Here is a 23,386-nt window from a genome sequence, read left to right on the forward strand (position 1 = left end):
TGCACTTACTCTAGCAGAATTGTCCCTGGACCTACTATGATAGCAACCTCGTCTGTCGCTCCCCTATCCCCGTACTGTTGTCCCCCCTCCTTCCAGCACTATCTGAAATGTTGTCAGGCCTAGTACGATAGTCACTTGTTTTGTTCCTCCCCTCCCTTTCTGCACCCCTCTCCCTCACCTTTTGTTTTCTTCCGGCTCTACCAGAAATGTCGTCAGGCCTAGTTCGGTAGTCGCCTGTCTGTTTCCATTTCCTTTCCACTCTCCCCCTCCCTTCCTTATCTAGGTCTTAGCACTTGCACTATCTGAAATGTCGTCAGGCCGAATACGATAGTTAATTTCACATCCTTACTGTTCATGGCCTGTGTTCCCTTCCTTGCCTTGCCTTGAAGCGCTTTGAAACACATTGTGTACAGGCGCTATATAAATAAACTATCATATCATATCATATCATACATATCACCTTGTGTCTCAGCCTCACTAGAGGATGGCAATGCATCTTTTAGCTGGTCAAGTGGCACAGCGAGTAGAGCGTTTGCTTTGACATCCGTGCAGAGCTTGCTAACGCAGGTTCGAATCCCGGCAGGGCCAAACTCAGCCTTTCATCCTTCCGAGGTCGATAAATGAGCACCACACACTGTGGTAATAATAAGCAGTGCTCAGATACCTGAGGGTTCGCAGCGCTATATAAATGCTAAATTATTATTATTATTAACACACTCACACTCAGCATTATATCACTCATCATACATGTGTTTCCTTCATTAGCCATATCAGAATATTTTAAATCAACTTCATCGATTACAGGGGCTATTATATTTGGGCACTGAAGTACTTGTGCAATCAGTTTGAATCCTATGCAGGGCAAGCTTGCACAGAGGTCATTCATAATTTCATTGCATAGTGTGTCTACTACATCTACGTTCAAACAATTTGTTTCTATTTCTTGGTTGCGCTCTATGGTAGAAAAAAACTGTAATTTTTGCTAGTTCTGTATCGGGAACCAGCCCTTGGTGGCTTATTATTTTACTGGTACAAGCTCTAGTCGAGCGGATTGTGTGGTCTACTGGAGGATTCCTCGAGGATTTCAGCAAAGATTGATATGAAGCTTTAGCTACACATGCCGGTGACACAGGAACAGCAGATCTCAGTTCCATTAGGCAATTGTACACAATGTTTGCAAGTCGCGGCTCAGTGCGACACGAGCGCACCAGCCAGCGAACAGCAAACAGCTACTTTTCAATGCTACTTGTCAAAGCACTCATGCCAATGGCGCTTGCGCTCTGGGGATTGTAGTCTGGGTGGTGAAAGGGGCGGAGCTTCCTTCCATTAATCCTAAAAATACAGAACATGAGAGTATAAGTGATGTTACAGATTGTAACTATCCAGCTTAGAGTCTGTATACTATTGCTCTGTATATCCGCCTAATGTCTGTATAATGTCTTTTTAAACAGTTCAAGGTGGACAACCCTCTGCCGGGTTCACTCTTGTTAAAACACTGTTCTTTGAGACTTTAGACTTTGCCCCTTTTCATTGACATCCCTCCTTCGGGTTCACTCTTGCCAATCTCACAGTTCCTTCTACTTTCTTACGATGTGGGATTCACTTCCCTTATTCACGAACATCTATGGGTCAAAGACTTTCGACTGCACAGTGGATTTTACTAGACCCCCGTATGTTCACTTTGACCCTCTTCTCGCTTTTCCCAATCGCCCAGAGTTTCTCGAGTGAGCACCCACGTGGTGCCTGGCTCATCTGCAGCTGGCTTTCCCCATTTACATCATCAGTTCTTTGTACATTCTGCAATCAGCCGTTTGCTACTTTTGTTCAACACAGTTTGGTTCCTTTATCGGTTCTCCCCTCGACTCACCGGCTGTGATGAACCGCTTGGCTTTCTTTGTGTAGGGAGTCGGGCCGGTACCACGGTAGCAGGTGTCATGATCCCAGTCAATGAGCAATGCCCGCATTCAGGCATTCAGGTCAGACAGGGAACCTTATATCAGACAGAAGGTCAAAGGTGAGTGTTAGCCTGGCACATATTGCCTTTACACCATTCACAGCATATGCTTCCTTAGACTCCAGTAATGTTTAACAGTAACTTTTATACACTAAACATGGCCGCCGCAAGATCCATTCACAAATTGCAGCACGTTCTATCATATTGCATAGAGAGCTATTTAAGTTAAGCTTCGCCTCCGCTGGAATGCGCGCTTCGCGTCTGTTCCGCTGACATCGGGTAACGCTACAAGCGTTTCTCCTCACAGAACCTGTAAAAGGAGAAAATAGTGAAATTAGCTTTACAGAAAACTACAGAATACAATAGTTTATAGAAAAGACTTAACTGACTGAAGTAATTCTCTGAAGCGGTTATCTTCAGTCAGAAGTTTCACTCACAGACGCAGCATCTTCCGTCAGCAGTTGTTGCTCGTACCCGAAGCATCTTCAGCAGAAGTTTCACTCACAGCCGCAGCATCTTCAGTCAGAAATTTGATTCACAGCCGCAGCATCTTCAATCAGCAGTTTTCTTTCGAAGTCACAATATCTTCAGTCAGAAGTTTCTTCCGCAGCCACCACATCTTCCGAGGATATTTTCCTCAGCTTTCCCAAAAACCTTCAAACAACAGAAAAGGTATTTAATTAACAAACAAACTTAACAGTTGATAAAAGAAGACGTTTAGTAAGGTTTTACATACCTGAAGGTTTTTCAAGTTTTCACCTCACAGTTATTTCCGCGCTCTTCCTTGAAGGCTGCAGTTACTCCGTATAGGCAAACTTACGTTTTAAAACATATTTTCATCCTGAGTAACCCCGCGGCCATCCGCAGTCATAATTCTTATCCCAAATTCCGAGAACCTGCAAAAAGATAAAGAAAGAGCAAATGATTAGAAAGAGAGATCTCTCCAACATAGAAAATTATTCAAGCCCTTAAGGATTACAATATTTTCACCAGTTTACTCACCCAAAGACTCATTCTTAAAAAATATAGACATTTCAAGGCAAGAAGCAATAGATTACCTCAGCTACCCACATTACCATTGTTTCTTCATTCCAACGCACCCCTGTAGAAAAGCAGGATGGAGAGCTCCACAATAAATAAACACAGTTGAGAAGTGAGGGATTTAAGGAGTATACATCTCATGCAGTACAATCTCCATTAGTAGATGTTATAGCATTTCTATTGCTGTCATTGTTGTTTAACAGAAAGAGAATCCTTGTGCCAAGGAACCAGGTCCACAGGCTGAGAAGGCATTACGCTCCCGAGGAGTCCAGGTAAGTGTTACAACTGGAATCTCCCTCTGTCCTGCTTATCAGTGCAGGCACGCTCTGTGTACCATTGACATCTGTTGCAACACACTTGAGCTATTGTTAGGGGTCTTACGATTCCATCCACTGAGGTTTCACAGGCCTTGGTCAGAAAGGGCAAGGTTGCTCCTCTCTTTGTCACCCTCTCGGTTTGCACCGTCTTTCTCCTCCTCTTGAACTGCTGTGCCTGGATACTGTCTCGTTGTGCGGTCTGCCTTGCTCGTATGGTGCTTTCATGCTCCACCTTTGATTCTTGTGGGGAAGGGAAAGGGCCATCAGGTGTGTGTGATTCTGGTCAATTGCCTGACTTTGCCTGACCCTTGTGTTGGGACATGCCAGGTAAGCGGCTCTGGTGTTTGTCCCCGTTGTCCTTCATGATGTGCGAAAGTGTTAGAGTCAGAAAAGCGGGGTAGAGTGTTTGAATATCCAGTGGGGTAAGATGACGAAAAGGTCTCACCCGTCAGTCTACCACTCCCCGAGGACCCCCCATCCAGGTGATCCTCCATCACTGGTCCACCACCAGGAAGTGGATCCAATAGCGATGGCTGTGTCCTGGCCAACTGGATGACAGATCCCCAGGGACCAGTCAGGGAGACACCGTAAGGTTTCTCACGCTTCCAATATAGAAACCAGAAGTGGGAACACAGGATTACCACAGGGGTACTATGAATAACCCTCTATGTTCAATAGGGTCCTTCAAATGGGCCTGGGGAACATACAGTTGGAGAGAACCTTCATTCAGTACGTAGATGATATTTTGATTCGTAAAAAGTCTGAAGAGCAGTGTCGAAACGACTCGGTGCACTTGTTGACAGTACTGGCAAAAAAGGGTTACAAGGTAGACAAGGCAAAACTACAATATTGCCACGAGGATGTGTCGTACATTGGACAGTTGATATCACAGGCAGGCCAAAAGGTAACTCCAGAAAGGGCGCAGGAGATCTTCAGAACACTGCTGCTGAAGACAGTAAGAGAGATGCAGCAATTCTTGGGCCTCTGCAATTATTGCAGAGCCTGGGTATTTGACTACAGCACATACACAAGACCCCTATTAGGTGGGCTTCATGAAGCATAGACCGGGGACAATAACCTGTCATGGACACACGAAATGACTAAAGCATTTGAGGAGCTGAAGAAGGCGATATGCACAGCTCCAGTGTTAGGGATGCCCAATTACAAAGACAAATTCTACCTGTTCTCACACTCCAACCGAGTAGTGATGACCGCGGTGCTCACACAAAAGACAACCTTAGGACACAATCCAATGGCCTACTATAGTGGAGGTTTAGACCCAGTGATGAGAGGAACCCTTGAGAACAAGCTTTGGAGGCTGCTGCATTTGCAGTAGAAAGGTCAGCGAGTATCACAATGGGGTGCAGCACCACACTGTAATGCTCACCTTAGCTCTGAGGGGGCACCTGGAAAGCTCTTCCGTGTGGTGTCTGTGTCAGGACCCTCCAGTGGAACTGAACCCCTGGGCATGATCCTAAAAGGGATACACAATACTGCGTTAATGAGAGTGGTGGATAGGGCTCTTCCCTCCACCCTGTACACCCCCCCCCCCGGGTTCCCAACTTTCGTGGTCACCACTCACCTGATTTATTGGGAAGAGAAGCTCTCCATCCTGCTATTTCTTGAGCAGGGATGCAATAGAGTCAGTTACGTCACTGACTGTGGTAGTCTATATCCAGCCCAGGTCTGCTGCGGCGTAGATAAGTGTCCTTTTACCTTGCGGCGTAGATAATTGTCTGTAAAGGGTAGTTTTAAAGTTCAGTTTGGCCGTGCGCACTGTGCTATATGCACTTGTGTCCTTTTGCCGTGTAAGAGTTCTAAGCAGTTTTGCTTCAGGGCACACAGCGTCCTGTCTGTGCCCTGTTCCTTCTATGCTTGGCGCTCTGTAGAGTGTCTTGATGCAGAGCGCTGCCCCTTTGGTGCGTGGTGCTCTGTTGTGGATCGTCTAGCAGCTGCCGACGTTGAAGGCACTATGCTGGTTTCTGAAGCACAATTCTGCTTTCACCTTCTTCAATTGCTGCCTTAATGGTATGCACAATGTTAATACTGTTCATAACGCTGCTACCTTCCACGGTTATTCAACTTACTAACTGTTGTCATGTTTCTTTTCTCTTTCCAGCAGGAGCGGCGACGGAGGAGTGGAAAAGCTGAGATGCCAAGAAGCGTTGCTGCCAAGAATTCACACAAGGATAACCAGGTGAGTGCTGCCGAGGATCGGAGATCGGGTCCGTAGAGCGGAGCTCTAACAGCTGTTTCTTTCTTCTTTCAGGTCTGGAGAGCAGGAGCAAGGCCGGTAAGCGCCACGCTGCAGTGGCAGAATGACGTGAAGCAGGGAACCATTGCCTGGGTGTGGCTTAAATAGCCACCCACACCCGGCCACACCCAATGACTAAGCATGCCCAGCCCCACCCAATGACTAAGCATGCCCAGCCCCACCCAAAAGGCAGAGCCAGCCATACCCAAAGGCAGAGCCAGCCACACCCAAAGGCAGTCCTGCAGCATTTTAAGTGCTGCTTGGTTTATTCTGCCTCCATGCTGGAGGAATAAGAAGTGGCACAGCATAGTCACCTCATGAAAAAGAAATGTGGCGGCAGGCACGCCAAGCTTGGGCCCAACTCTTTTTGTTCTTTCTCAATCTAGGCCAAGAACCCCAGTGGTGCCTTGGAAAACCCGGGCTGTGTGCATATGTGCCTGCTACTACACTAGGGTAGGCGCAAGGGGCAGGGCCAATATTGGTAGGGCCGGTGACACACACTTTACGTGGAGCATGCCCTCTTTGTGATCCTCGAAAAGCCCAAGAGCACATTGACTACCCAGGGAGCATCTGGATATGAGGTGATTATCTCGAACCCAGTGATAAAGGTAGTGAGATGCAGAATTGTAAATCCAGTGACATTTATAGCTGAACCAGTGGAAGAGGGAGACTATGTACATGACTGTACTGCGTACATGGAACAATATAATGATATTCCTAAAGTGAAGGAGAATGCCCTTGAGGGGAGAGAAATGAATTTCATTGACGGGTCATCAACTAGAGACCAGACGACGAGAGAAAGGCCTACTGGGACAGCAGCGGTGAACATGAAATCAGATGGGACAGCAGAAATAGTAGCAAGCGCGAGGTTACCTTCACATTTTTCAGCACAAGCAGCATAATTAGTGTCTCTCATAATGGCATTAGAAGCACGCAAAGACAAGGAGGTTACAGTATATTCCAATTCGGCCTATGTGACGTCTACAGTTCACGCTGGACTGTCACGATGGCAGAGGAGGGGCTTTCGACATGCTGACGGCACACCAATGCAGCACATGCCCCTATTGGGCAGGTTCTTAGACACACTACAACTTCGATTGGCCATAGTGGTTGTGAAGTGCCAAGCACACACGAATGGGGAGGACCTAGTCTCCCATGGCAACAAAGCAGCAGATGCAGAAGCGAAGCGCAAAGCATATTTTGCAGAAATAAATTTCATCGAACACACGTAAACGTGTGCACAAAATGATACCGAAGGAAGGGTATAGTTCATTACCTGCCATGCAAATAATGAAGTTTCAAGGAAAACACCATTAAAAGAAAAGGAATTGTGGATGAAGAGGGGTTGTTTAATATCCCCTACAGACGCATTAAGGTAACAGGAGACCACAGGCAAGCCAGTGATTCCAGTGAGTTTGCCCTCACGCAATTGCATCATCCCACTCGTTTAAGTAGTGACATACTTGCCTCACACATTGGAGAAGAGTGGTTTTGTCCAAATATGGCAGAGCATATATCCGCTTTTATGGAAAACTGTACTGTCTTTAAAAAGTTTAATGCGGCCATACTTTGCGCGTAGTGAGAGGAGCAATACCCCACCCAACTGCAACTTTTCAACACCTCCATGTGGATTATATAGACATGATCCAAGTCTGCCAAGGCTACCGTTACGTGATAGTAGTCACATGCCTGTTTTCCCGGTGGAGCAAAGCTGGTCCCTGTTCACACCACAACGCCCTCAGAGCTGCAAAATTCCTCGTTAGAGAGGTGTTCCCACGATGGGGGTGTGCGAGGTCCTGCGGTCTGACAATGGACCTCATGTTTTAAATGAGACCTTTGAGCATATAACAGCTCTACTGGGGATCAAGCACAAGTTTTCCTGTGCTTATCATCCGCAAGCAAATGAAATATGCGAACGCCTCAATGGCCTTCTAAAGAAGAAAACGGCTAAAATTAAAGCCACATTGAAAAAGAAAAGGGATGGCTTCATTGCCTGCCCATAGCTTTGTTCGCGTTGTGCAATCAGCCTAGATCCAACCACCACTTAACCCCTCATGAGGTGGTGACAGTGCAACGTATGTGACTCCCATTTGCTTCTCCCACTAGAGCACTGACAGACGCTCACGGTTCTGCTTTTGTCTTCGGAGATGAGATGCATGATTACATTGCTTCGATGATGGCTAGTGCATCTTATCTCTCAACAGCTTCAATCCCGGTGGGAGAGGTCGAAGAAGATTGAGGAAGACAACACACCAGAAACAAACTCCCAACTACTAAAGCAACCACTTCTTTATCCAGGGGACTCTGTTTGCTGCAAACTTTTGTCAGGCATTGGTTTAAACCAATATTTGAGGGACCCTATTTTATAGAGCAGGCCACTGATCGCACTGTAAAGTTTAGTGACAAAAAGCCTGGAATTACAATGGAGACATCAAACCCTGCCAAGGTGAGACCTTCTCCCGCCAGAACGAAGACGATTTGATGCACGAAGAAGAGCAAGACAAAGGAGTAGCACCGCAACGAAGATTGACTCAGTCGATGACTACTGCTAGGAAAGGACAAAATGCAGAATTAGATTAGGTACACTATCTTTTCTCACACTAGGTATTCATCATGAAAGTAAAAGGACTGCTTAAAATACATGATTCCGTACCTGCACACAACCTTTGAGGAGCACTTTATTAGATTTATTATTGAAATTGAGACTGAACGTTTGATCCCGCCCAGATAGTTTGTTCATGCTTTTCTGCTTTACATGGCACAAACCTACCCATGTCTGACCCACAGGGACCCATTCGTCATCAAATTACTAAGTAGTGCTAGAGTCTGATTGGTGTGGGAGCGATTGTTTTTTGCAGCACTCACCCAGTATTTTAGACTGAGAGCTTAATTAACACCCTAAAACGATAACGTGTTTCTGAGGCTTTTCAGGTGATTCTTATGATATGATATGATATGATATGGCATTTATAACGTGCCTATACACAAGTGTTTCAAGGTGTGACGAGGTAAGGGAGGGTAACAGAGGGAAGACAGAGAAAATAAACTTACTAGGCCAAGTGACATTGCGATTGCAAAGGATTTTCAGAACAACACAGAGGGCATCTGGTATTACAAAAGGAAGAACATAATGAGAACTGTAATTCAAACTGCTGTATTGATGTTTTGGGCCTTCTGTTGTCCCTACTACTTTACCCTCTTTGCACAATGAAGGATTCTATTTTTGCATGCACATTCTTCGGCCCCTACTAACCCAACATCCATCCATGCCTTTACAGAAGCCTATCTGGGCAATGAAAAATGCTGCCAAAGAAGTAAAAAGACTTAAACGCAGTGTAGACGTAGACCTTGACCAGGTAAATGTGTATCTAATTGAATAGGCCCATATCTCCAACCACATGTGGTACGAGCACATGACCAAGGTGGGGAAAGAAACTATGGAGAGCTGTTATGTGTGCTCTCTCATCCCCTATGCAATGAGTACATCCAGAACATTCCTAGCAACTGATATTCCAACCATCAGAGCACAATGCCTCATGCAATGTCACTCTGCACCACTAGAGACCGATTTCAAGGGAGATGGGCTACAGTAAGATAGATGCCGCGGTAGACGTTCCAAGTTACATCAAGACTCACCTATGATAGATGACTACTGGGGCACTGACAAGACAATAGAGTACATTTCTGATGACCCACACAAAGAAGAAGCCAAAATAGTGACATAAAAGGAATTACAATGTCCCAAGACAGGACAAAAGGAAAAAGGAGGAATGCCAGGATGCTGGGAAAGACTGCAGCTATGAGCATATGGACAAATCTACATAGCTGAGGGGTGGAAAGAGGGAATGGTTGGAAGCAAAGTAGAAGTGGTACAAAAGGAAAACAACTGCCTCAAGGAATGGGAAGCAAGTGCAAAATTGCTCACATGGGTAGAGAATGAAGCAGATCCTATGCCAATTCTACCACTTGAGAGTGTGTTTCTAGAATGATGGTCCAGTGAAAGTCAGGGAGAATAAAGGATGCAAGCAAATATCGACGAAACCAGGCATGAAGGTCGTCACTTTAGTATAAATGGACCACTACTGGGCCTGCGGGTCAAAGGCATATGTGCAACTACCACCAAACTGGGGAGGGATATGCTCTCGCATGCAGCTAAACACACCAGTATTAGTAGTACCCTGGAAGGACATACAAGTAGATAGGTTCCCTAAGATGGATATTCAGCAACAGAAGAAGAGATTTCTAGAGCTGGCAAGAGTGAAGAGAGGGAACTATGCATCATCAAAGATGAAAGATGGACTGGATGCCATACGACCAGAACGTAGGCTGTTCAGCAGGATTGAGAGGTTCTTTGCATCCATCGTTCTGGCAAATCAAGTGAATGTGAATGCCAAATGGCTCCAGATCACACAATGGGAGCTGATGCAGATGATAAACTTGACAGTTAAGGGGTTCAACGCCTTCAAAGAATAATTGAGAGCTGTCAGGTTAATGGCCCTACAGAATCGATATGTTCTAGATCATCTCACGGCTATGAAAGGCAGCGTTTGCACGAAGATTGGGCCTTCTTGCTGCACATTCACACCCGCCCACAATGCAGAAAATGCGACCCTGACAGAAGCTAGCACTCAATTGTCAAACCTGCACAATAAAATGGAGGCAGAGACAAATGCTGTAGGCAAGGACAACTAGTTGTCATTCATCTTTTCCTGGATACCATCATGGGTGGCCAACGGATTGAAGGTGCTGATAGCAGCATTGATACTGGTGTTATTCGCCTTCTGTGTCAACAGGGTAGCAATCTCACAATGCAGGAAGACTACTAAAAAGACTATAGGGATGAAAATATTACTGAACTTAGAAAGAAGAGGACGAAGAAACAAAGACGCACAATGCGCTGAAATCACAGCTGACGCAGTGTTCTCTGTTCCAGTCAGGAACAGTGTTTGAGTTTCCCTTCAACACACTTGACTATTGGATAAAATGGGTATGGTGCAACCCTAGTGGAGATTGTAGTTATTTGACCTGAAGTTTGGACGACCATACAAAGTACAATGGACATCTCAGACGTGTGGTTGACTTGTCGGGCAGAGTGGGGAATGAAGACAGAGGTCCAAGTGTAACCCTCGTGACCCCCAAGTTGACCGACTATAATCTCGAAAGGCTGATGATGTCGCCACTGACATCACGACGTAGGTGCTTTTAGACATGAAATATATCGGCATCCATCCCTGAAGCTACATGAATACTCATTAGTTTATTACTGCTGGACACAAAACAAATGCTTGTGACTCACGTAGATAGAGGACTGACAAACACACATGTATCCTTTGCTAAGCAGGAAACCGCAAGATGCCAATACATATATCTAGCGTGCACATGCTTAACTGCGACTAACATGAAAGGCCATAAGAACAAGATGGAAGCCGTAGGTGCATTGGAGTGAATCAGAAAGGCAAGGCGGTTTTTCGAACACATGGAGAGGCGGACAGCCTGATTAAGCTAAAGGCAGACAGACAGAGCTTCCAGCACAGACACAATGCACAATCTAGCCAAGGACAAGCAGAGACAGAAAGTTTTCAGTTTACCAAGGCGATAAGACACCTGCAAGGAATATAGCTAAACTCCTCATAAAGACAAGCAGGAGAGCTCCATTTCGTGGTCCCTACACAGGTGACCTAGAAGACTACGACAGTGCCTATTCATTTAAGGTAGATGGAGGAAAGCTGTTCCCATCAAACCAGAGGTGGATAGATACAGTTATTATACAGGTACAAAGCTGGATGTACGCACCCGGGGCTTAGGCGATCAGAGATGGCAACATGATTGGAACACACAGCACCTTCTTGATTGTTCCCATCTCCTTGAATAGTTTCACTCAGCCTGGTAGTTGGCCAAGGTCCAAAGGCTGGGGAGACACAAGTTTGTCCAATCCTTAGCTACCTCTCAACTTAAGGCACAATATGTTGGCCAGTAGTTTCTCTGCTAACCTGCAACTTCGTATTTGTTACATGTATAGGTAGTCCTAGTGGGAGCCACGAGATATGGTGCTCCAATAACCAAACTAACACATGAATATTATACATATAATTTTCCTAAACTGGCCAATCCCCATCCCTGATAGGTGTTGGGGGATCGGACTTGTTTTTGTGATGTCACTTATGGTTAAAACGGTGTGACACACGTTTGGAGAACGAGAACCTGTGGACTGCTATGCTGTTCTAGTGTGATCCCTGTCATTTTTTATTTGTAATAAAGAAAGTAAACTTTGGCCTATGGTTGAGTCTTCCGTTCTTGTGGCAGGAATCTTGTTGGGCCCAAGTACCCTCTTGCTGGTAGTCAGGGTGACTGCTAAGAGTACCCATGCCGCTCCTTTACAGTAAAGCACTGCAGCTCAATGCGGGCACCAGGCACATTAGCACAAGATGTCAGCCGCAGGTGCAAATGAAAAGAGAGACTCAGACAGGTTGAAACAAAGCCCTTAAATGGGGTCCTTAGATGAAGGCCGGTGTCGCCAGCCGGCTCCCAGGACCGGCAGCAGGATATTATATAGACTGCCCAATCAGGTGATCTTCCAGGTGACAAAGGAAGAAAGAACCTGCAGGCAGTGCTCCGCAGCCATGTTGGAAAGGACTCACCGGATGGTAAAGCCCTGCAGCTCAATGCGGGGACCACGCTCAGGACCACAAGATGCCAGCCCCAGGTGCAGATGAAAAGTGAGGCCCAGACTGGTTCCAGCAAAGTCCTTAAATGGGGTCCTTAGATGGGGGCCGGTGTTGCCAGCAGGTTCCAAGGACCGGCAGCAGGATATTGTTTAGACTGCCCAATCAGGTGATTGTCCAGGTGACAAAGGAAGGAAGAACCTGCAGGCAGTGCTCCGCAGCCATGTTGGAAAGGCCTTGCCAGATGGTAAAGCACGGCAGCTCAATGCAGGCACCTGGCTCAGGAGCCCAAGATGCCAGCCCCAGGTGCAAAAGAAAAGTGAACCCAGACAGGTTCCAACAAAGTCCTTAAATGGGGTCCTTACATGGGGCTGGCGTCGCCAGCGGCCTCCCAGGACCGGCAGCAGGATATTGTGTAGGCTGCCCAATCAGGTGAACTTCCGGTTGACAAAGGAAGGAAGAGCCTGCAGGCAGTGCTTGGCGGCCATGTTGGAGAGGCCTCGCTGAATGGTAAAGCACTGCCGTTCAATGAGGGCACCGGGCACAGGAGCACAAGATGCCAGCCGCAGGTACAGATGAAAAGTGAGGCCCAGGCAGGTTCCAACAAAGTCCTTAAATTCCATTAAAGCTAGTACTGAAAATTGGTACGTAACGGACCAGCAGCAGGATATTGTATAGGCTGCCCAATCAGGCGATCTTCCAGGTGACGAAGGAAGAGCCTGCAGGCAGTGTTCTGCAGCCATGTTGGAAAGTCCTTGCAGGATGGTAAAGCCCTGCAGCTCAATGCGGGGACCGGGCTAAGGAGCACAAGATGCCAGCCGTAGGTACAGATGAAAAGTGAGGCCCAGACAGGCTCCAACAAAGTCCTTAAATTCCATTAAAACTAGTACTGAAAACTGGTACGTAATGTGTAACACCTCCCATCCAGCCCTGGCTGTTCATTCAATAGCTGTTTGCATTCTGGGACTTGTAGTTTATCTTTTCCCAAATTAGTGTACCGCAAATTAAATGCATAATGTCCTCTGTCTCACCAGTCTCATCATTGAGACCGGTCTCACCGGTCTCACCGAGACATGGTTCATGGCCAGCTCTGTCACAAGCTTTGGCAATCTCCTTCCTGAAGGCTACAAGATCCTCTCTGCACCCAGATCCACCAGGCCCAGAAGGGTGTAGCTCTGATCTTTCCTGAGTGGATTCCTGCCTCTTTCATTCCCACGCAGACATACTCCTCTTTCGAATGCCTTGTCTGCAGGCTTTTTCTCTCTCCTAGCCACTCTCTTACCGTGGCTACTATCTACCGGCCTCCTGGTCAGATCACCTAATTTCTCTCTGAGTGGGTGAAACTCTCCTCCTCCCTCCTGGCCTCAACCACTCAACTCCTCCTTCTTGGTGACCTCAATATCCATCTAGACTCTCCTTGTTCCTCCTCTGTACTCTTCCATGACCTCTGTGGTTCCCTCTCCCTTTCTATCCTCCCCTCTGGCCCGGCTCACTCTGCAGGGTACACACTTAATGTCTTCATCTCCTCTGACCTTCCCCTCTCCATCCCTCTGACCACACCTCTCTCCTGGAGTGATCACTCCCTCCTCTCCTCTCGTCTCTCCCTCACTTCCCCCAGGCCAAGCCAACCACAACACTGCCACCTACCTTCTCGGACATCCGGCCCATGAAGCGTGTGTCAGTTGAGTGTTTCGCCACCGCCTTCTCTCCCCCCCCCTGAGCCTCTGGCTGACTCACATCCTGATACAGCCCTGTCTATGCTCTACTCTTCAATCTCTGATACTCTTGATGCTCTTGCCCCTGTCATGAGGATCCTTTTGAAGCCCAAAGCCAAGTGCAATTCTTGGTTCAACTCCGACCTAGCTACACTTAAACGTAAGTGTAGGGTGGCTGAGATTAAATGGATGGCTTCTTGCTCATCCTCTGACAAACTGCCCTGCCGCCTGCTCCAAAGGCAATACCGACTCTCTGTCCGCACTAAGAAGAAAGCCCACATCCAAACCTGTGTCTCTGCAACATCTAACAACTCGGCCAAACTCTTTAAAATCTGCAACGAGCTGGCCAACCCAACTGCTGTTTCTACCGCTCCTGTCGCCTCCCAGGCCCTTTGCATGGCCCTTGCCTCTCATTTCATCTCAGAAACCCAGGACATCATGTCCACCCTCTCGTTCCCTTCCCCACTTCTCCCCTCTCCTTCTGTGAACTCTGGCCCTCCTACAGCCACCCCCGCCCGCTCTCTTTCTCTTCCTTTCCTCTTTTCTCCCTTGAAAAGGTCTCTAGACAAGTCAGATCTATGAAAGTTTCATCAAAACAGGGTCTTCCTGTTCTTCCAAAACCATCAAGGATCACATTGACACCCTCGCTCCTCCCCTGGCCGATTTCTGCAACCTCTTCTTTTGCCTCAGGAGCCTTCCCCTCCCCTCTGAAGCACTCTCTTGTGCACCCTCATCTCAAGAAACCCACAGCTGACCCTTCTTTCCCGGCTAACTATCGCCCGATCTCCATCACTCATTTTCAGGCTTTCCTCTGCCACCTCTTCTCCTTCTCTCATCTCTGATTGCCTATATGCCATTCAGGATTGGTGTGCCGGCAACGATCTATGCCTGAACGCCAGCAAGATGGAGATCCTCCTCATCGGCACACCTTCATCTTCCTTTCCTGTCACTCTCTGGCCGGCATCTCTTGGCCTTCCTCCTACCCCCACCTCCGAGGCTAAGAACCTCAGGGTCATCTTTGACTCCATGCTTTCCTTCTCTGCCCACATCTCTGATGTCTCTAAAAAATCCAACTTCCTACTGCACCTCCTCAGAGGTATTCTGCCTTTCCTCTCCTTCCCCCGGAAGCTCACTGTGTCTCGAGTCCTGGTTCTCTCTAGGTTGGATTATTGCAAGAAGCTCTTTCTAAATCTACCTGCTTTTACTCTACGCCCTTTGCAACTTATCCAGAACAGCACTGCAAGACTTGTCCTTGGCCTCAAGCCCTGGGATCCTATCTCTCCAGCCCTGAAATCCCTCCACTGGCTCCCAGTGGCTGCAAGGATTAAATTCAAGACCCTTTGCATTGTCCACAAGGCTTTCTGGGACCTTGGTCCAAAATACCTTCAGCTGTCTCTCCGTAAATACCTTCCCTCCCGAGCTCTTCGCTCCTCCACCTCCAACTCCCTCAGGGTCAATTGTTTTTCAAAGAAATGAGCTAGGAGTACATATCTTTCTTCGGGTGGGGCCTCCCTCTGGAACAGCCTCTCTGCCACTCTGAAACTTGAGGAGAACCATCTCTGGTTCCGGAAGCACCTCAAAACCTTCCTCTTTGCTTCTGCCTTGGTTCCTCCTCTCCCCTGCTGATCTGTTCTGCCTCAGCATCCTGCACCTGGTTACCCTCTGACATTCGGGCCCAGGTACCTGCTCACCCTGCCACCCACCCGCACTGCCTCCTGGCAATCCCTTGCACTGGGGTCTGTATCTGTAATCCTACAGCCCCCCCGCCCCTCTATTCTGCACTTATCAGACGCACCGTGTCTGTTGCCTTAAACCCAGCACTTGCCACTTGCTGGATGTACTACCACTTTTTGTTTTTTATTTAATGTATTTATTCCTTCGCTCAGCACTTTCCACTTCTCCCCCCCTCCCATGCACTTTCCCCTTTACCTTTCCAATGCACTTGCACATTCTGAATGTCACCGGGCCTAGTAAGATCATTGTTTTGTTCTACCTTGTTCCCCTCCCTTGCCTCGTCGCGCTCTGAAATACTTGTGTGCGAGCGCGATACAAATAAAATATCAATAATGGCATTTGTTTTTATGTGATTCTTTTGGTTATAGACAAACCTTTTACACATATATTTATACTTAATATATACACATGAGTATAAATATTATAAAAACCATAAGATTACATTTAGATTAGGCCATTCAATTGACTCAATACTATGCATTAATCAGATAAAACGCATGAATGAATCATTACTATCACTAGAATTAATCAATCAGGTTAATATAAGTGGTGAAGAAGAACCAATCCCACTGTGTATTCTCAAAAGGAGAGTTTCCTTCTGGACATGGAATGCGGCCGTAGTAATCACTATGGACTCGGCCCTGTATATGGTGCTCCAAAACTGATCGCCTCTCATAGATTCATAATTGATGACAAAATTGGAATAACTTAAGATGTTGAGATTTCAATTTCATACACTGCTTAAGAAGATAGCGAGCAGACTGAAAAGTCATGTTACATAGCCAACAGATCCTCTCATTTCGAGGCAAACTCACCCACCGCCCGGTGTGTTCAAAAGTAGGCAGTATTTTTAGCAGGAAGTAGATAATAAATCTTCTTATTTGTGTTGGATATAATTTAGTTAGGTGCATGCATGGGAGATTATACTCTCTTTCTCTTGCAACGACCGCCGGAGCGGCTGCTGCTCCTTTCTCCCTCCTACCATCTGATGCCTCGCAGTGCACTGGGTGCACCTCCATGCTGCAGGCATGCATCCCCTGGTCCTCGGCGAGTGGCACACGCCCTGTGCAGAAAAACGAAATGAAGGTACACAATTGTAGTAATGGACCTGATGCTCAGCAACATTTGTCTTTGTGCTACTTTTGGAGCCTGTTAACGCTCCGCTTTGTCACCGTTTGGGTGTGCGCTATTTCGTTTTCTCGCTTACTTGCCATTTCCAGATGGCTGTGTGCGCCTGCTATGCACCGGAGTGCCAGGGCTGGTGTGTGCATGGGGCCCAGGATTGGCCATGGCCCTCTACATCTTGGCCAATGAGGAGGCCGGCAGGCTTGGCTGGCCCTCCCCCAAAGGCCCGATCCTAAGGCCCCTGTCTACCGCTGTCCACCGCGGTACGCCGGATCGCCGGCCCCATGTGAGTGTTAGTCCACCCCCGTGAGTATCTGTGTGCCCCCCTGCCCCCCCGTGAGTATCTCTGTGCCCCTCCTGCCCCCGTGAATATCTGTGTGCCCCTCCTGCCCCCCTGCCCCCTGTGAGTATCTGTGTGCCCCCCTCCTGCCCCCGGTGAGTATCTATGTGCCCCTCCTGCCCCCCCTGCCCCCCGTGAGTATCTGTGTGCCCCTCCTGCCCCCCCGTGAGTATCTCTGTGCCCCTCCTGCCCCCCCTACCCCCCGTGAGTATCTGTGTGCCCCCCCTGCCCCCCGTGAGATTCTTTGTGCCCCTCCTGCCCCCCCTGCCCCCCGTGAGTATCTGTGTGCCCCCCTGCCCCCCCGTGAGTATCTATGTGCCCCTCCTGCCTCCCCTGCCCCCGTGAGTATCTGTGTGCCCCCTCCTGCCCCCCGTGAGTATCTCTGTGCCCCTCCTGCCCCCCTGTCCCCCGTGAGTATCTGTGTGCCCCCCTCCAGCCCCCCATGAGTATCTATGTGCCCCCCCTGTCCCCCCTGCCCCCGTGAGTATCTGTGTGCCCCTCCTCCCCCGTGAGTATCTGTGTGCCCCCCTGCCCCCGTGAGTATCTATGTGCCCCTCCTGCCCCCCCTGCCCCCTGTGAGTATCTGTGTGCCCCCCTCCTGCCCCCCGTGAGTATCTTTGTGCCCCTCCTGCCCCCCTGCCCCCCGTGAGTATCTGTGTGCCCCCCTGCCCCCCGTGAGAATCTATGTGCCCCTCCTGCCCCCACTGCCCCCTGTGAGTATCTGTGTGCCCCCCTCCTGCCCCCGTGAGTATCTATGTGCCCCTCCTGCCCCCCCTGCCCCCCGTATCTGTGTGCCCCCCGTGAGTATCTTTGTGCCCCTCCTGCCCCCCTGCTCCCGTGAGTATCTGTGTGCCCCCCTGCCCCCATGAGTATCTATGTGCCCCTCCTGCCCCCCCTGCCCCCTGTGAGTATATGTGTGCCCCCCTGCCCCCGTGAGTATCTTTGTGCCCCTCCTGCCCCCCCTGCCCCCCGTGAGTATCTGTGTGCCCCCCTGCCCCCGTGAGTATCTATGTGCCCCTCCTGCCCCCCCTGCCCCCTGTTAGTATCTGCGTGCCCCCCTACCCCCTGTGAGTATCTGTGTGCCCCCCTGCCCCCCGTGAGTATCTATGTGCCCCTCCTGCCCCCCCGTGAGTATCTGTGTGCCCCCTCCTGCCCCCGTGAGTATCTCTGTGCCCCTCCTGCCCCCTGTGAGTATCTGTGTGCCCCTCCTCCCCCCGTGAGTATCTGTGTGCCCCCCTGCCCCCTGTGAGTATCTATGTGCCCCTCCTGCCCCCCCCTCCGCCCCCCGTGAGTATCTGTGTGCCCCCCTCCTGCCCCCCGTGAGTATCTTTGTGCCCCTCCTGCCCCCCTGCCCCCGTGAGTATCTGTGTGCCCCCCTGCCCCCTGTGAGTATCTATGTGCCCCTCCTGCCCCCACTGCCCCCTGTGAGTATCTGTGTGCCCCCCTCCTGCCCCCCGTGAGTATCTATGTGCCCCTCCTGCCCCCCCTGCCCCCCGTGAGTATCTGTGTGCCCCCCTGCCCCCCGTGAGTATCTTTGTGCCCCTCCTGCCCCCCCTGCCCCCCGTGAGTATGTGTGCCCCCCTGCCCCCGTGAGTATCTATGTGCCCCTCCTGCCCCCCTGCCCCCGTTAGTATCTGCGTGCCCCCCTGCCCTCAGTGAGTATCTATGTGCCCCCCTGCCCCCCGTGACTATCTGTGTGCCCCCCTGCCCCCGTGTGTATCTGTGTTCCCCCCTGCCCCCCCTGCCCCCCGTGAGTATCTGTGTGCGCCCTCTGCCCCCCGTGAGTGTCTGTTTGCCCCCCCTGTGATTCTGTTTGCCCCCCCGTGAGTATCTGTGTGCCCTCACCCTGCTTGCCACCCCTTCCTCTGCCCTCCACCCCCCCTCCTCATTTCCATCCTCTTCAACTTCCCTCCTACTCCCCCCTCCTTTTCTCCCCCCTCTTAGACTTTCGCCTCCTAGCACTTACTCCTATCATCTGTTCCGTGACTCTTGATAGCAGCTTGTCTGTCCCCCCCTTTTTTGTTCTCCCCCTCCCCCCTCCCCTACTTTTCAATTTGTCACTGACTTTTTGCTCAGTAGCGTGTCTTGTTCTCCTTCCCCCCTCCGTCCACTTGCCCCCCCCTCCCACCCCGCCTCTTGTTACCACCTGCACTGCGTAAATTGTTGTCAGACTTAGTAATGTTACTGCTTGCTCTGTTTTCCTTCCTTTCCATCACCTTTTGCCTTACTTGTTCTATGCACTTGCACTATCAGAAATGTCGACAGGCCTATTATGATAGTTATTTTCACATTCTGTATTGTTTCAAGGACTTTTGCTGAATGTAACTGTATTTTCCTATGTCCCCTCCCTCCTTGAAGCGCTTTGGAACACATTGTGTATAGACGCTATATAAATAAACTATCATATCATATCATATCGAAATCCCTGTTTGCTGTATTCAGCATATAATTTCAATTTAGTCAGACTATCTATATTGTTACTCATGTCAATTTCTCCATATTTTGTTTTAAATAGAAGTCCTATTAGGATTTGATATCAGATCTTCAAAGGATAAATTGAGGTGCTTTAGATGTGTTACTGTTTTCTGTAATTGCACTAAAAACTTGTTTTTGCTTTTGTGGGCCTACTGTTCTGCCATATAGCTAAGCCAGGTATTAGATAGTGGGGGGGAAGAATACAAATAAAGAAGAGGTTTCAACGTTGTAGGGTAGGACGATGACTTGTACAAGCCATAGTGAAGGTATAGACGGAACACCTAGCTCGTAGAGCCTCAACAGGCACAGAGTAGGGGACTCCCAGAGTAGATCGCAATATTTTACCCTCCAATTTATCAATCCAAGTCAGCCTATTTATGGAGAGCGCAGCCAGTCCATACAATATTCCCGGAAGTATGATTTTACTGTAGATAGAAATGAGGCCCTCAATGTTGTTCCCTCCCATTTTATGTACAAAACGCTTTAATCAATACCATTTCTTCAGTATTTTATATCAGACATGGTTGCCGTGGAAATCTTGGGTGGCAGAGTCACAAATCAGGAATCCTAGGTAAATGTACATATCCACCACTTCAAGAGAGACATTATCAGTTGACCAGTGGAAGCAGGTTTTCTTAGATTTACCACCAATAATTAAAACTTTGGTTTACGAGACATTAACTTCAAGATTATTTTCACAAGCATATACAGATAGTGCTTCTAAAGATCATTGCAAACCGATCCGGGTGTGATCTATTAAAATTGTGTCATTGGCATATCCTATCCAAGGGATAGGTGTCTTTCCAAATGGGGTGGAAAATTACAGGCTGTCTTGATGGCAAGATCAATGTCACTAACCTATAGATTATAGAGAAGAGGGGCCACAATGCAGCATTGCTTTACTCCTGCATTGGTGGATATTTCAGATGTAATCGCACTCTCCTTGTACATATGTACAATTACGGTGATATCAGTGTAAAGAGTGATAAGAAAGTACAATAGAGACAGATCAATAACCCAATTTCTCAATTTAGCCCATAGCAGCGTTCTAGATACAGTATCAAAAGCTTTCCTAAAGTCGATGAACCATAGGTATAATCCATCATTCAACCTACCTTTGGATGCAGCAATGATAAACTGGAGGGCACTGATGGTATGGAGAGTACTGTGCCCGTTACGGAAACCAGTTTGAAACAGAGATAATAATCCTGCATCCATCGCCCATTTTGTCAGTTTTTTTAACAATATGGTAGAGAATATTCTTTGACTGATATCAAGCATTTCCTGCAGCCTATAATTTAGGGTGTTGGCTTGGTCACAGGAATCCGGATTTAACTCTGCCAAATACTGGGAATTAAACTGACTGTTAATATTTTCTGAAATAATTGCTCTAGCACGTGTGCCCAAAATAGGGGATTTTCCTTTAAAACCGCATTAGCAAAAGTATCAGGCCCAGGTGCTCATGAATTACTAAGTGCTTAGATAATCAGAGCAATGTCATCTTGCTCAAAACCCTCTAGAAACTGAAAAGTGGGCAAATAACTGAATTCTACTTATTATAGCAATCTGGGACAAAGTAGAGTTCCCCAATAGCCATAATCCAGTCAATTTTGCCTATTGGGTTCAACTCTAGATTAGATTTTGTATTTATGAATCTCCTAGCCCTGGCCCAGAACTTTTTTTCATCATTGCTTTTTAATAGTTCAAAGAGGAACTACCAGTTTGCATTTGTGGTAGAGAATGTGTGGGCTTTGAGACAGTTTTTGGATTGAGTATTGGCATGGGCCTTCAAGCATATGTTTTCCCGCCAAGAAAAAAGAAGATATTTTTTGATCCTAGTATGTTTTTTTCTCAGGGTTTTCTTAGCCTGATGTATTAATGTGTCGAAGCAATTTGTGCTGTTTTTAGGGAATTTCCGATCACCAGACTGTAATTCTAGTAATTTTCTTAGTAATAACATCAGGCTAGAGAGAGCCCAGCCGTTCATAGCTAAACACGTATTTCCTTTCATGGTAATGAAAGTACTAATCTTGGTAACATTTCTACTACTCCAAATAATACGATTACATTGGCTGTTCAAGGATACGTGATCATTTACAAAGTTAATTTTACGTATGGATGGTAGCTTCTTAGACCAAGATAGTAAGGCATGGTCACTAGGAGTATTATGTGTGACCATAAGTGTCCCACAGTTATTCCAATAGTTTCCATCCAGGAATACATAACAAAGGCAAGAAAAGCTTGTCCCATTGGTCCATGTATATAGGGGGGGCTCAGCGCGACCATATTTATAATTCAAACAGGTAAGATCATATGTGTTAAAGGTCATGGCCCACGGGGATTCCAAGATGGCTGCCAAAGGGAGAGCACTGTGAAAGATGCTCTCCCGACTGCCACAAGCAGGAAAGTTACTCACGTGACCCCTCCCTGGGCACGGAAGCAGCTACCCCCAACGTGGTGGAGGGAAAGCCAGTTGAAGACAGAAATAAAGAAAAATAAACGGAAAACGTAGCGGACTGGGGCCCGTGGCAAAAAGGGCGCACAGTGCAGGTAAAGGACTGAGGGACCGCCGAGCTGAGGACGAAACCGAAGCAGCACCAGCCCAAACCCCTAGGAGGAGAGAATCGAAGGCCCGGAGACGTAGGTGCAGAAAAGAGCCCCTTTGGCAGAGGAGGCTGCCTGAGCTCATCCCAGAGCGAGAGGAACTACGGAGTGCACCAACCCGTCCGCAAGGCATTCCGCCAACGAGACGGGGGAAGACATGACGTATAAAGTGGAGGAGGAAAGAGAAGCCAGTGATTGGGTGAGCGGTGCGGGTCGGGAAGCCCAGCTGTCTCGGAGAGGAAAGAAAGAGCCTTGAAGCCCCGCTGACCTGGAGAGGAGAAGAGGAGCCCTGGGAGACAGTGGTGGATTAGGGTCGGGAAACCCAGCAGAGCCAGAGTCATGAAGAGGAGACCGGACACCAAAGGCAAGGAGAAACACAGGCCCCAATGCCCCACCCCCCACCACCCCTCGCAGTCCACCAGAGCACACACAGTGTAAGCCAGGGAACACAGCCCAGGTGTCATATATACTGGAGAGCAGGCAGGGGCAAGATGGGTTAGGGCCTGGCAAACTAGACATGCCTTGCTGGCATCCATCACTCCTTTTCCACTCTCTCACAATAAGACAAACATTACAATTGGCCCTGGCCCCCTTGAAGGAATCGGATTGGTTCAGCCACACTTCCTGTACATCCAAGATGGCCCCTGGCAGCCTTTCAGTGCATCTGTAGCTCGCTCTAGCCTCTGGGCGTGGTTGGCTATATATGCCATGCCCAAAGGCAGACCCGTGCTTCGTGTTCCATCTGCAGCTTCAAGCAACACACTCATCGCGATCCAGCTCACTCCGGCCCTCGAGTTGGACTCCTCGAACTTCAGCTGCCTCGATCTGCTTTCTGCTACGGAATCTCTGCATGCACGTTCCTGGACTCTGCACCTAAGAGAAAAGGAAATACAAAAAGACATTACCTGTAAGTGCTTGCGCGTATACCCAACTCCTGGCTCGTTCTTGCAAGCATGCACGCAAGCTTCAGCACAACTTGCCTGAACTTCTTGGGAACTCCCGAGCAGCATTCTGAGTTCTTGCAAACTTCCTCTCTCAGCAAACTCTTCAGAAGAAACCTGTGGAGGGAGAATAAGGGTTAGATTTGCATCAGCAACTTTTTTCTCGCGCGCACTGGCATGCAGAACTCGCCGTGACCTAAGAATACGCAGAGACCGATCAGAGG

The sequence above is a fragment of the Ambystoma mexicanum genome, chromosome 2p (assembly GCF_040938575.1).
Source record: "Ambystoma mexicanum isolate Mex_15411 chromosome 2p, UKY_AmexF1_1, whole genome shotgun sequence".
NCBI lineage: Eukaryota > Metazoa > Chordata > Amphibia > Caudata > Ambystomatidae > Ambystoma > Ambystoma mexicanum.